This window comes from Polyergus mexicanus, unplaced genomic scaffold (assembly GCF_030449975.1).
Source record: "Polyergus mexicanus isolate NDT 795.1 unplaced genomic scaffold, iyPolMexi1.0 SCAF_23, whole genome shotgun sequence".
NCBI lineage: Eukaryota > Metazoa > Arthropoda > Insecta > Hymenoptera > Formicidae > Polyergus > Polyergus mexicanus.
In genome coordinates this window covers 4,362,541-4,376,255 of record NW_027223343.1, presented here as the reverse complement: position 1 = coordinate 4,376,255, position 13,715 = coordinate 4,362,541, and the positions used below count along the sequence as shown (strand labels likewise).

Genomic DNA, 13,715 nt, shown 5'->3' with positions numbered 1-13,715 from the left:
ATAACTAGAAAGTTTTTTGATTATTTAAAAATGTTATAATATTTCTTGAATAAAAGAGGCATATCTCTAGAGACATTTACTTATTTTAAAATTTTTAATTTATATTATATAATATATTATATAATATAAATGTAGTAAGTCGTATTGATCGTGTTCAGTAGATTTTTAGACGATTTAATGCTCTTTATTAAATATATTCTTTACAAACGCGCAAACTTTACAGCATTTTATCCCGACAACTTCGTTTCGCCCGCAATTTACTTGTGAGAATGAAGAGATGAATACTGGCTGCTGAAGCGACTACGTCTGTATAGCGATAATCCTCCGAAGAACGGGGATCAGTCGACTGTAATCTGTCTTATTGTTCACTGACTTTTTTGTTATGAAATCATAGAATTAAAACATCCTTTCGTGAATTATAGATAAACGATTGACTCGGGAAAATTTCTTCTCAAATCTCTTGCCGACGATTCACGATCCATCAAAACCTGTCCAATTATCGATGGATTTTACATTCGTGAAATATTTTCGCGGAATAACTTGGAAAGTATTCCGAGGATACGAAGAATGTATTACTAGCTGGAATTTTCGTTTCCTCGTCCGTTGTCCATTTTGCGCCTTATTAGATAGCGCTGTGAGATTCATCATGGCTTCAGCTCGTGCAGGATAGTGAAAAACATTGCAAGTATGTACCACTTAAAGATAGTCAAGGGATGAGAAATAAACTGTGTCATTTCCATTGATCTTTAAATATTAAATGTAATTTTGCAAATCTTGTCTAGAAACTTTAGACATATTCTTACTTCAATATTTGCTCACTTATCACAAAAGTTTATGGAACTGTGATAGGATATTTGCATACAGAAAATTAATATATATAAGATGAGATAAAAGAAATGATTAATTATATTAATTTTAATATTATCACATATATAAAATTTTGTGCATTTGCAAAATTTTATTTTTTTTTTGTTTATTTGCAAAGATTTGCATTTATTTTAAGTATTTTTAATTTTTTTAGTTCTTTCTCAGTGCTGCTATCTTTTTTGATCCAAGATCGCAAATTATTGTATGATGTCAAAAAAGAAGAACAATGTATTAACAAGCTCGACATATATTTATCAAATATGTTGCTATTGTAATAAACACGGTTAAAGTAATATTAATGTGGTATTTAAAATGTCATGCTACTATGGCTGCGTTCCGATATTAACCGTCAGTATACTGAAAACATATAATTTACGTCACATATACTATAGATTTTCAATACTGGCAGTGGATATCGGAATGCACCCTGTGTGTGCATATTCAGTAGCTCTATTTAAATTTTTTCCTTTCGCGAAATCTGAATCGCCGCGCAATTTGATCCTCTTTCTTCGACCGATAGCTCCCGTTTCTGCACGGTTAGACTCGTGTGGACGAACGACGATTCTAAAGATTCTAAAGATTCGAATTCACTATAGTTGCTTCCAGTATGTGGTACTAGAATTGGGTTGGCTTCCTAACAGCGGTGCCCAACCGTGGCTAAATCATGGCGGACGAAGCGCGAGATTACTTTCGCCGGTGGCAAATGACTGGGTGCTTGGCGCTAGACCTCTTCCATCAGTGAATAGGCTCTTTTACTGTTATACGAAGGTGTATACTTGGTCTCTTAATTGGCTTGTACCGTAATGCGCGTCTCATTTCTCAGAGCAATTCTCTTCCAACATACAGCTAATTGTACGATATGGCTGTGAGTAAATATTTCCAAACTTTAATGTTCCATTGCTGTAATATTCTGCTGTATCAAAAACGGATGGCTCAATTTAAAATACGGAGCATTTTATGTAAACCAGTAAAGTTAATTCAGATGATACAGATATAGCTTTTTTATATACACATAACTTTTACTTACAGATATTTAAAAAAATATATATTTTTTTTTATACGATTCATTATATGTATGCTCGATAAATACTTATTGCTGTAATATGTATATAATAAGGTAATAATAATATTTTTTTAAATATCATACGTATTCTTCTTTTATATTCGTATTAATATCAAGTCATAAATAAATAAATAAATATAAATATTGTTCTATTATGATTATAATGTTTGACTTTTTATTTTTTAAGAGTATAATGTAACATTTAGAAAACAGTGTGCAAAATGCAATATATCAAACAAAGTTTAAAATGGCTCATTTATTGTATGTAAAATGGTCAGAAATATATCATAAGTCTACTAAGGATAGCAAGTACTAGAGAGCAATTATTAATGTGTATGAGTATTTTATCATACGTTATTATAATATTATATATCTCTCTGTAAACATTATACATGTTTACAAAATTTCTATAAAATATCAGCTGTTACATATAATGCATTTTTGTTAAAAATTACATAATTATAGAGAATAATTTTTAAAGAAAATTATACGTAACAGCTGATATTTTATAAAAATTTTGTATAAAACATGTATAATGTTTAGAGAGAGAGATACATATATATATATATATATATATATCAAAAAAATGGACGAGCATAAGTTAATTAATTGATTGCATTATAAATTCGAAAACAATCTAAAAAGGTTGAAGTATTTTTCGGATATACTTTAATTCCCTAAAATAAGCTTTGTTATTTGCGCGTTCTCTCACCGCCGTGCCGTAGTCGTCAAAAGTGTGTCGCGTTTTCCTCCTGCATGTCGAAGATCGCGCGCGATCAACCGAGAACGAAGATACATAGAGGGTGTCCGCGAATGCGTGGGTGGATGGATTTTGGCACAGGGGGAGTGTGTCGGTACAGTTAGAAGATCGGGAGACTGGCTGCATTCTCTCTCCCTTTCTCTCTCTCTCTCTCTCTCTCTCTCTCATTCTCTCCCTTCTTCTCCCATCCTTCATCTCTGTCTCGTATTCTCTTTCTCTCTTACTCAGCGCGACTACTGTCGGGAGCACCCAGGCGGGCAGTCAGTGCGTCGTCAGCCTCCGCGTCGTCGCGACGCTCCTCTCTCTATCTCTCTTTCTCTCTCTTTCTCGTTTCTCTCGGCTCTCTCGGTGACATCCGTAACATCGCGACGCGTTCCGTCGATTATTCCATCGAAAGGTAGACGCCGTCTTTAATTTCCCTACGATAAATACAAGTCACACGAACTTGATCCTTGAAAACGACCGCAATATAAGCGGATATATAACAAATAATAATAAAACAAGTATTCATCGCCATTATTTAGAAGTGTTTCCTTTGATCCGCGCGCAACCAGAAAAGGTATTAATAATCATAATATTAATTTTAAAGAATAGAAAAATTTTTTATATTTTGTACTTCGTATAATTTTTTTTTATCGTGGAAGAATTTATCAAAAATATGTGAAAAGTTTTTAATGGTATATGATAAATATCGGGATAGTCGAAAATTTGAAATAATAATTTTTTATTTGAGATTAAATTATGTTTTAAAAAATTATTATCTTGCTCGAAAAAAAGTTTGTAGAAAATTACAACTTCTGAGAATGCACTGTGTAAATTATAATATTCACAGAAGATTGGAAGAACTGTCCACTCATAAAAAATTTCTTTCTTCTTTCTTACTTTTCGTTGCATATTTTATATTGTAGGAAATGCAATTCACAATTCATTACACCGGCATAAAAAACTCTTTGTCTTAAACAAAAAAGAGAAAGAGAAGAACGCGAGATTGAATGATGGTAGGATATGCATTTCCTATAAAGGAGTTATTAGAGCCGAAGGGGCGTCTTTTTTTGTGTCAGAAGGGTGAAAAGGGAAACCAAATCGTGAAGTTTTACCAGACGTGATCCATCTTGGTGATCCAATGAAGTGATCTATCGATTCTTGTCGTGGAACATATCAGTCCCTCAAGATTCTTCGCCCTCAAAAGTCACGCACGAGCGTTTTTTCATCCTTTGCCTTCCGGAACGTGGCGCACTCGCTCAAGCCTTATCGACACTCGTGGATTTACTACTGGCGAAGTACGTATCTAATCTTGCAGCAATTGAAGTTGAATCCCTTTATTTTGTATACTTTTCGAAATAGGACAACAGAATAAAATAGAGAGAAACATTTTTCTATTAGCTTTACAAAAAAGACGTAATATCGTTTTTATTCACCATCAAGAGATGCATCTTTTGTCTCATAATATTGTATATCGTAAAAGGAGGCGATAAATTGATATTCGTGCCTCCTACCAGTTTAGCTACGTATTTGTAAATATATGTAACAATCGTATGCGTGAAAATATGAAACAATAGCAAAATAAAATCGTGATAAGTTTACAGTAAAATACAGATGCGTTTGCAGCTTATTAATATCAAAAATTCCGGAATATAATTTTTATTAAAATTTGATATTTCTAAAACTCTTTATATCTATCTGATTGATACTATATTTAAAGCGTTTATCATCATATTTTTTCGTTTGATTGTAATTGCAACAGAGCAAAATAATAAATAACAAGCACCGCGTGCATCGTGTGTAATATATATTTCGTAAGAAATTACAAAAACCAGAAGTTTCTGTTTGTATCTTTCTATGAAACAAGTTAATGGAATAATTTTATATTAATGTATGTTAATGGAATAATTGTATGACTGATATATATATATATATCCTAAATATTACAATATAATATTAATGTCAATGCCACTAATAAAATCATTGTATATAAAATCTTCTTTCTAATGATATTTAAATCAATCAATGGTTAACAATATTTAAATCGATCAGTATTTTATCAATGGTTAAAATAATTAATTGTATAAACTAATATTGATTCTATGTTGTTTGAAAATTCTACCTACGCCAATATTATTCCACTTAAAAAAGATAAAAAGATTTGCAAGATTGATACAAACTACATAAAATAATCACAGCTTCGCAGATATCGAGCAATGCGTTCGTATCACATAATACAAAATTATAATTATAAAATATGTAGTTTGAGTAGCTGCTTCATTGCTAAATTTTCAAAACTTTCTCGGCAAACATCTTTAATATATATATATATATATATATATATATATATATATATATATATATATATATATATATTAAGCAGTTTTTTTAAATCCAAAGTATGCAAATTTAACAATAAGTTGAATTACAGGAGCTTTTTATTCGTTACCTTTAATGATGCATGGTTTTTATTTGATAATTGTTTAATTCCAATTATTTTTGGCAATAATTAAAAAAATCAATATGAATGAATAACTGCTGTAATGATTTATATTTGCCATTGTTTCGTACATAGGTACCTATTATAAATGTGTAGATTTTGTATATAAAATTTTAATATTGTCTTTTCAAGATTTCATATCGACTTTTTGTAGTGATTTTGATTTAAAAAAGTCAGCATAATTTCTGTTTTAATGCAATATTGTTACGTTGAAAAGTCCGCTGATTCCAAAAAAAAAATTTTACATTTATGTCGACAAATCGAATTAATACGGCACGAATCTAATGACGCGAAGCAAATCTTTAATTTCTCTTACGAAACAAAAATAAAGAAATTTTTATTTTGCGATTAAACATTTGTAGCAGTAATGCGAATTATTGTTAGGATGAATACATATATTTTTATATCAAATCAATTAAATTGGATAAAAACGTCAATTTTTATAAAAAAGGATCCTATTCTTGCTTGGTGACAAATTCAATATATGGAAATAACTGCAGCCATCGAAAGCTGCACACTTCAATTTGTATTTGTAAATGCTTCTTCACCTTAATGGTTTTTGCAGCGGCATCACTACTGATGGCTGGTCGTTTTAAATTGATTGCAAACCCCGCGCGTGATATCCATTTTAGTGAGTCATGATGAAATTTATTACATTTTTCCATGATCATCGATTACAATGGAGAAGTGGCTCGTCGACAATATTAAGTATAATTTGAGTGCTGAACGAAAAGAGCGGCATGAAAAAAGAATCGCTTTTTTCATTGCTTCCTCGCCAAGTAGTGTAGTAGTAGTGTAGTAGTGTGTGTGTAGTGATGTATAGTGTAGTGTAGTGGTAATATCGTGTAGTGGTAGTGTGTAGTATATTCCGTCTTATTTTCTCTCGTAGAAGCAGCGTCGTCTGTGCATACAAATGGTGATCATTCGCAAATCTTTCTATTACCACGTTACAGACGGTACTTACATTATACGATATATCCATTCGCTTTCTCTGTGCTTCCGGGCGTTTTAATTAATGATTCTATAAGCGCATCGCTTCTTGTCATTTTTCGGCGAAACTTGAAATGAGTCTCATTTCTCGGGATGCGAAACGTGTTTGAGTGAAACATTTCTCACTTCGTGCCTATTTCTCGAGGAAACTGCCAAGAATGTATCTCATTGGGATTCGATAGCACACACACATACCCCTCTTCCGCTTTTATGATATATTAGATAGAATTACAAAAAGATTCTGTATGGAAAAGACAAATTCATAAAATGAAATTAACCAGACTATTGTCTCAAAGATGCTTTCATCAAAATTTCAATACAAAATTATCTACCTTTTATATTTTTAAACAAAAAAATTTTCTCGCTTAATATTAAAATTATAATGTATACATATAACGATTAAAATATCGCAATTAAAAAATATGACAGTTTTAGCAAATAATAATATAAAGCTAGGTTGCGCGTGAAATAATCGAACGCATAATTAAAAAGACATTTTTTATCGAATTTTTAATTTAGTTTAAATATCGAATAATCTCTCTAGACTTCATATAACGAGATCCTAAAAAATATAAAAAATGGTAATATTATATCGGTGGATTTACAAAAGATACATATAATTGTTTGGTGGTCATGCGTATAGCTTTTACGGAATATTTCGAGCAGATATTTCACTGATAATTTTTATGGCTGAACTGGCGCTGGCGGCCAGCGCTTAAATGGAATTATTGCAAATTTTTACGGAATCGTCATGTGTGGTTCGATCGATATATGACAATATAAATTGGCTATGGCTTTTAATTGTGACATCCCTATCGATGAACACAAAATTTAAATATTCAAGCTAACGACATTGTTATATAAAACAAGGACCTCATTAACCCATTTGTTGGTCTTAATTTCTGGCTTTTGGGTATTTTTTCGCTTATCTTGCATCACATTATATGAATAGATATGAAAATGCCCCTAACACCTATATTATACGTAATATTTCTGTTGTTATCTAAAAAGATATTTATGGCTGAAGAAATTGTTTTATTTTGCTTATATATAAAATTATTTTTAAAACATTACAATATTTGCATAAACATCAAGACTTTTTTTATGTTATTTTTGTCATAATTTTGATTTTACAAATTTAATTTTCTTTTGTACAAGAACAATATTTTATTATAATATATTATTTATATAATATTTTATAAATTATAATATTTATATAATATTTTATTTGCGATGCTTTATTTGTATATATTATATACAAGATTATATTATATTGCTCGAAAAGTCTGTTAGCGACAGGACGACTGACGTGGGAATTAAACTTTAGCTAGGTATAGTTCGCGATATATCTTGCGGCACTATAACTGTAACCGCGTCTTAATTTGATATCGACATTTAAACCATTTTAGGTTTCATTTGAAGCTTACTATCTTGAATAATTACTTTGCAACATTGATTATTATATAAATTTTTTGCATTCGAAAGCTGCTTAGCAGTCACTCCGTATATTAGTTTTTATATGATACTTGCCGCTTAAATATTGAATTGATAAAAATATAGAACAGAACTTCATTTTGCAAGCTTTCGCTAATTGAATTGTTGAAAGTCATCGAATTCCACATTCAATTAAACTGTAATCATAAATTCGAGTTGCGTGAAAAAGAAAAAAAATTACTTAATTATGGAGTACTTTGATGTTACATACGCTAGAAAGGAGCGTAACTAACATAATGCAGAAAATTATGCGGTCTGCAGACATTCATGTGATATAATTAGATAATCCGAGCATATACGCCAGAATTACCGCTTTATATTCGACGATGCATTTAAAACGATAGAATCATTATATTGTTTTTCCTGAGAAAGAAAAATTTGAATTATTAAAAATTCTGAATGTTTGCTCTATGTATCTAGCTTTCTAATATATAAAATTATGTCTTGTAATGCTTACAAAAAATAATATTTTTTTATTATGAGTTAATAGAACTAATTATAATTAATCTAAATACTTTATTAACTTAATAACTAAATTAAAATTTATTAACTAAAAACTGTATATGAATAATGACATTCTTATAATATAATGCAAAAACATGTACCTTGATGAATATCCATCAAGTTTATTTCAACGTTTATAAGATTATTTAAAGAGCTTGAATAAATGACTTGTATTTTATTGAACACTAATGAATTATAATTTGATTTCTATTTGGAATGTAAAGCATTTTCTAAACGCAGAAGCGATTATCACAGACGTAGAATTTGTAACAAAAGTCGTACTTTACGTTCTATTTCACCGCTACACCATCACTATTTCGTGTTTTTGCAAGTGAAACCTTACACGATCCTCTCCAGTGAACACAAAATAAAATCGTTATTACAGCGCTACATTTTTATTTCCAATTTCCGCTGCATGTATGCAAACAGGTGTAAATTCACTTCCGCGATTTTTGCATAGTTTTGCACGAGAATATTCGTACATTTTATATTCATTATATCCGCAGAACATTTCCTCTAAAAAAATTGTACTGTATTGGGAAACGGAGAATATATCTTGTTATGCAATAACATACAATATCCATTTCTTCTATAAGTTAATATTTACGTTAATAATATCGATGATTCGTTTTAATCCGTTGCTATTAACAAAATGATCTCAGAAATGTATTGACAAAAAAGCAGGGACTTAATTTGGTAAAAAGAAATTGTCTATACTTTATCAGGTTCAGGATTATTCTCTTCTCTATTAACCCCTTTATATCCGACTAACGATTTCTTCTTAGTCCATTTAGCGTTTTAGTATGCATGGCCGTTATCACCACGAGAAATTCTACGCTTCAAGATTCCATGCTAACTAAAATAAGTAAGCTAAGTAAAATTTCTTATTACGGCACAATTTAAAAATTATGTATGACAATTGATAATTCAAATATTTAATATTTTTATTCAAATAATATAAAGATAATGATTAAATCATCCGCTTGTTTTTCTTTTCCATCTTACTTTTATTTGTAATTAATGAATTCTTTTGCAAATATTCATATGAATTATGTTTAGAATATCATAAATATATTTTCACATTATTAATTTCGAAGCAGTAGAATAAAACAATAGATGAATAAAAATTATTCATTTTTTCACTTCTCTAGGACTTACACATTTATTAGCGGTTTTCATTATTGATTAAAGTTGTAAGTATTGATCTAGCCTGAAATCTAATTTTGTAAGTTATACATTAATTTTCTATTCGTACAATATTACTTATATATTATTCATTCTGTGTTCTATGATGATTAATCTCGTATTATATATTATTGATTATACTAGATGCATTTATTACGATATTGGATTGCTATTAAATCATATATATCCATATTTCGCTCACGAAATTGCGATGAGCGCATAGTTTTTCACATCGGAAAATCATTACGCGTTCGATGACAGATGTCAGCAATCCGTTTATTACAGAATTGATGTTGTTCCCTGTTCGGATAAAATACCGAATGCTATCAACTCTTATATATAATGTACAAGAATTATAGATACTCTGTTATGTACACATGCTGTTATATACACTTTACATGATATGTGTAATACTGGGTGCAAATAATATATCATTATTGCGTCAGTAAAATATCGCTTACAATTAAAGGAAAAAAATTTTTGCTTGTAAATTTTTTCATTTTTATATCTATGTTTTCACATTGTTGGTTTCTTCTTATTGCACTCGAATAAAAAGATACATGAAAACAAGCAACAAGCCTTTTCATAATACTGAAAGGGAAAAAATAATATTTAACGAAAAGTTTAAAAGACATTCCGAGAGTTTACCAGTTTTGCGAGCTTTTTCTTTGTATCATGACGATATAAAATGTTAAAAATATCATGCCGATAGAAGAAAATTTTTTCCTGTTTTTTTCTCTTTGACAAAAACTACTCAATTCAACAAAAATTGTATTTCTTGCTTTATCAATATTTCAAAAATGATGTTATCGTGTACAGATTTACAGACTACATTTTTCAATATGAAACTGCGGTAGATTAAAATCGAAGCGTAACTGTAAACCATTACATATAACGTTTCGCTTTGCATGTATCATATTACTCAAATTGAAATTCAAATCTTTTTTACACCTTGAATTACACGTTTTTCTGGACAAATAATTAACAACACACATAGACCATATTATACAAAATTTCTACTTAAGGAAAATTGTACACGCTTGGGTCTCATCTACGGATCAACAGGTACAAGACTACTGCTATTTAGTCTGTAAGGAGAATTTAGTGCCGTCTCGCGTACATGCACATGTAACAAAAAAAAACAGTAAGATTTTGATGTTTACATATTGCTTTTCTTATTAATACAGCAGACTGCTTTATTAGGTACGTAAAAAGAGAAAGGAGAAATAATTGCTCTTTAATTCGTATTAAAAGAATTAAATATCGAAATTAATTCCCAGTAAATCGCATTTCTTTTAACTGTTATAAAGTATATAAGCTAGTAAAATATGTTTGTTAAGATTTGGCTACTGATTCGCTTCAATTAATTAATTAATTATTTATTTTAAAAAACAATTTTTTTAAAATGTCTTTCAAGTATTTATACAAGGAACTACACACACACACACACACACACACACACACACACACACATATATATATATATATATATATATATACACACACATAAATACATTACTTAAAAAGAATTGGAGAAATGACTGTAGAAAAAATAAATATCGATGTTCACATTATCACTGATATTCGGTACACAAAAGATTAAAATCAAAATTTGTTTAGAAAATTATAGACCGCAAAGTTTGATAATCACGAAACTGGAAAAATGAACGGAACAAGCGAGAAAATTATTTTGTTTCAAGTAAAATCCTATGCGATTCATACGGAATGCGCGCTCATCGCCTTTCGTACTCTCATTCAGACTTTTTCAAGCGAGCCCCTACAAAAGTTTTAACATGCTCGACAACCTCGTTTCCGGCCGGAAAAAAACTTTCCTACGCATTAATTTCTACCGAGCTTATTTATGTCTTCGGCTCTTCCTGTGTTACGATGGCATAACGGAAGTCACGATGGAGAGAAACGGAGAAATGGAGAATTTTTTCATCCCCCTTGTCTTTCGAATTCTTAACGAGAAGATGGAGGAGGAAAAAAAGAAAAAAAAAAGAATAACAATATCGCGACAAATTACATAACGTAAACTATAATCATAATATACAATAATATCCGTTTTCGATTAAAGATATGCGTTTGTCTTGCCATGGCAACAGCGGAAGTCATAACAAGCTTTTTCAATGATAAATGGTTAATAAATTTACTAAGTAAGCCGCGTAATTTCGGAGTTGAATCGGAATTAATGAGATAGAATTTATGGCGAGTCCATGCTTGAAAATTCTCAAATGTAAATAAAATAATAGTTTATCTTTCTTGTAAGATTTTCTTTGAAACTTTTTATTGCATTTCTGTATTCCTTTGATAAATATAATTCAATCGCGAGTATCATAGATAAATAATTTTTTTATATTGTAAAAAAAATTCTATGTTATAGAATACATAAATTTTTACGAAATAAGCACACAATTTTATAAAGGCTATTTCAAAAAATTAATAAAATTCATACAACATTACAAACAGCAAATAAGTAAACAGTTTCACAAATCACGCGATAATGTAGAAGTAATCAAATGCGTCTATCGTCCATAGCTTAGGAAACAATTACGCTCGCTGTTTAAAATGCAATTTTATCGTATATTCAAACATGCGCCGAAAGCAAATCTATTTGGAGTTGCGTTTTGCGTTCATTTGGAAATGGAAATAATGTCGTGGTCGTTGCATCGCACTGCGATAGGTGATACATGGTGCAATAGTTTACATAAATTTGAATCCTATATTTTCGAGCCGTATATTCTGAATAAGATTTAGAAGTTTCTGTCATTTTTGTCGGCTTATTTGAATTTTGAATAAAATGCTGAAATATTGCGAATTTTAATCAATGTTGGATGTTTATCGTTACGCATAACATCGTTATATTAGCACGGCAAATGCGCTAACGCACATTTGCAATGTCTTTCTTTGTGAGAAAGACCTGACAAATTTTTCATTTGTCGATAGCAAATAATATAAACAAATAATAAGCATGAAAAAAGAAACAATTTAATTAAAGCTACGATAATTAACTGGCTTTATAGAAAGTTATATATGACTTCCTTAAAACAAATGCGTTTTATAATTACGTTTTCTGCATCACTATAAATTTATGCAATACATAAATGTAATTATTGTACAAACAAATTTATTTACAAACAAATTTACAACATTATATGATTTAATCACGCAATATATATCTGACTGAAATGATTGCAATAATAGACGCAATATTATTCGTATTGTAATTACCACTAGATTCAACAAAGAAACATATTTTCTCTATTGATTCTCCTATTATCGTTTATATCTTACAATATATTCTTTATCTTTATTGTATCATGTTTTTCTATCAATATAAGAAAAAATAAATTAAATGTTATTAATTGAAATAAAACATAGTAACAATTAAGACGCAAAGATTTAAAGCAGAGAATACGCTTGTTTATTCAAAATTTGATGGCCCATAACACATTATGACTCGGATGTCAGCTACGATTCATTCCGCTGACGTTTGCTCCGTCCAAATAGCTAAAGTTACTTGCACGAACATATACGACAATGCGTGAACACGAGCGTGGCGAACAGTCCCATTATTTATCGGCGGAACTTCCCCGAATACGACACCTTTGGGAAAGTCCGATCGAATCACGTATGCCCCATCTCTACCTTTGAGTTTCTATTTTCTTGCCAGGATAAAAGATGTCCGCCACAACCGTAAATTTTACGCCAATAATACCATAGCTTGAAATATATTCTAATAATCTTACTGAATTGTGTCACATGCATCGTAAATTATTCATTTTTTATACGGTTTGCTTGTTACAGTATAAAAATATCAAATATAGAAAGTATATTATTCAAGAGAATGTAGTTCAGAAAATGACATCTCTGTCGCCACATCGTGTTTGCTGTATCCGGACTTGAGTATAGTTATGCGACTAAAATATTCCATCATTTTTTACAACTTGTACTTACGCCATAAAGATACATTGTAGAAAGTTAGATCATTGTGCGTTTTATCAATATCATGGAAGTACAACAGGAAAGCTCGGGCAAAGCTTTATACTTTTTACGAGTGACGCTTCGCTTACAGTTTCGCACCCGCGCAAATCGTCGGATTCATTCTTTTACGTTCTTTACGATATTGCACGCACCCTCTCGTCAACGTCAGACTTTGGTCGTTACCATAGCCGCTGCTCGTCAATCCCTTCACCGCATGTATCTCGCTTTCGTTCCGATCGTAACTGCAAGATTATATAGCTACAAATTTTAGAAACAACAGCCGTCGAATATAGAAAAAAGACAGTTTCTGATAGAAATTGGTTATCCGCAAACGCGGTTTATATTCGCGAGGATAATAAAATGGAATGTTGATTTTATGCCTCGTA

At 30.4% G+C, this 13,715-nt stretch overlaps 1 protein-coding gene across 1 annotated transcript in view; it reads left to right on the top strand.

Moving 5' to 3' along the window:
* Positions 1–3,018: 3,018 nt before the first annotated feature.
* LOC138942528 (trace amine-associated receptor 9) overlaps positions 3,019–13,715 on the top strand; it is a 58,496-nt gene continuing 47,799 nt past the window's right edge. Inside the window, exons 1-2 of the mRNA XM_070312787.1 lie at positions 3,019–3,249; positions 3,752–3,970. The gene's annotated coding sequence lies outside the window, so the exon portion shown is untranslated. The remainder of the gene's footprint in view (positions 3,250–3,751; positions 3,971–13,715) is intronic.